Source organism: Eptatretus burgeri, unplaced genomic scaffold (genome assembly GCF_056783735.1).
Source record: "Eptatretus burgeri isolate ZD-2024b unplaced genomic scaffold, Ebu_testis_v1 Ebu_testis_scaffold_368, whole genome shotgun sequence".
Classification (NCBI taxonomy): Eukaryota; Metazoa; Chordata; class Myxini; order Myxiniformes; family Myxinidae; genus Eptatretus; species Eptatretus burgeri.
In genome coordinates this window covers 1-2,500 of record NW_028222317.1, presented here as the reverse complement: position 1 = coordinate 2,500, position 2,500 = coordinate 1, and the positions used below count along the sequence as shown (strand labels likewise).

The window sequence follows — 2,500 nt, the reverse complement described above, 5'->3', positions numbered from 1 at the left end:
GCCACACCTTTTGACCCATGGGTGCTCAAACCTTCCCCAAAGACTTTTCACTCACCTCTGGTGGTTTTGCATGATAAAATCCACCCAGAAACTACAAAACCCCCCCACGCACACACACAGACACACACACACACACACACACACACACACACACACACACACACACACACACACCCACACACACACACACACACACACACACACACACACACACACACACACACACACACACGCGCGCGTACATGCACAAACACAAACACACACACACATGCACCCACACACACACACGCCCGCACACACACACTCGCACACACACATACACACACACGTGCACACATGCACACACACACACGCACACACACACACACGCGCACACACACATACACACACGCATGCACACACACACACACGTACACGCACATACACACATATACACACACGTACACGCACATACACAAATGCGTACACGCACATAGACACACACACGCATACACGCACATACACACACAAACGTACACGCACAAACACACACACACACGCACAAACACTCATACACACGGACACAGAAACACCACACACAAACACACACACACAAACACAAACACACACTCGCGCGTACACGCACAAACACACACACACACACACACACACACACACACACACACACACACTCGCGCACACTCACACACACACATACACACACACGCGTGCACACACGCACATACACACACACGCGTACACGCACACACACACACACACACACACACACACACACACACACACGCGCGTACACGCACATACACACATACACACGCACATACACACACACACACGTGCACACACGCACATATACACACACGCGAACACGCACACACACACACGCACATACACACATACACACGCACATACACACATGCACGTACACGCACATACACACATATACAATCACGTACACGCACATACACACACATGCGTACACGCACATAGACACACACACACACGCTTACACGTACATACACACACAAACGTACACGCACAAACACACACACACGCACAAACACTCATACACACGGACACAGAAACACCACACACACACACACACACACACACACACACACACACGGTTCGTTTCGCATTTATACGTCATTTTGAAATTCCCGTGTTCCATGTGAACGTGACAGATTCGTGATGTCTTTCAAAAAGGGCAGACCATGATGTGCCGGTGCCAATCATGCAATGGGTAAATAAAATGCCTCACGATCTTCAGAATATGTCGGTGTCAATCTCTGGTCTCCTCGGATATGGAACCAAAAAGGTGGATTTGGACCGGGCCAAGGTCACGAGGACTTTTGAACGGTTCATGTCCTCCTTATAAAGAGACACTGAATCACCACCGAAGGTTCGACTTCCAGTCGGAGGAACACACTTCAAGAAGAAACAAATATTAAACATGTGAATGCGACCACGTGACCTCATGAAACCGACCTGGTTCAAAAATAAAATTAAATAAACGCTCGAGCCAGGTAGGAGTCGAACCTACAATCTTCTGATACGTAGTCAGACGCGTTATCCATTGCGCCACTGGCCCACCTGACGAATGATGTTCATCTCTTTACCCAAATGATGAAATGACGGTGAGATGAACACAAAGGTTCAGGGAAATATGGTCACCAACTTCTCCTGTGGGAATGTGAATCATTAACACATGTTAATGAAACCAATGTGGAGTGATGTTAAAATGTGCTGCTCAAAACAATCCACCCAGACCCCAAATCTGTCAAGAATAAAATATTCTTTCACTCCACACCTGCATGGACTTCTCCCCATCACCTGTGACGGTTCATCTCATCAAGTTCTTCCTCCACATAAAACTTCTTCCTCTTTTTAAACTTTCCCCTCATCTTCCTCAACACTTTCTGGCAAACAGTTCTACATCCGAATTGACTCTGCAGGAGTTAAACATCAACTCTCTCTTCTTGATCTTCCCCCGTGATCTCATTCTCTTCCCCTCCATCCTGTGAACATCACAATCTGCAGACATATTTGAGGCAAGTCTGTGTGTGTGTGTGTATGTGTGCGCTTCTTCTGAAAAGCAGACCACACCATTTGACCCAGACATCTCAAACTTGTCTTTAAGACTGTTCACTCCACCAGGGTGGTTTTACATTTTAAACCTCCCCCCACACCCCTCATTCCCCTCCCCCACCACCAACAGGTGCTTGCTTCCATATAGCGGGTACACCCTTTCACCAATAAGGCACACTCACACTTTGCATGATGTGTCCACTCCTCCAGGATAGTTTTGCACTTTGCCCCAACTCCACGCCCAACCCCACCCCCATTAGCCCAATCACACTCCAACTGTGTGTGTGTCTCTTCTGATTTGACAGCCACACCTTTTGACCCATGGGTGCTCAAACCTTCCCCAAAGACTTTTCACTCACCTCTGGTGGTTTTGCATGATAAAATCCACCCACAAACTACCAACCCCCCCCCCACG

At 48.0% G+C, this 2,500-nt stretch overlaps 1 non-coding gene across 1 annotated transcript; it reads right to left on the bottom strand.

The window, feature by feature from the left end:
- Positions 1–1,515: 1,515 nt before the first annotated feature.
- Positions 1,516–1,588, bottom strand: TRNAR-ACG (transfer RNA arginine (anticodon ACG)). Its single transcript has one exon. It is a non-coding gene; the product is annotated as a tRNA-Arg (tRNA).
- Positions 1,589–2,500: the final 912 nt, after the last annotated feature.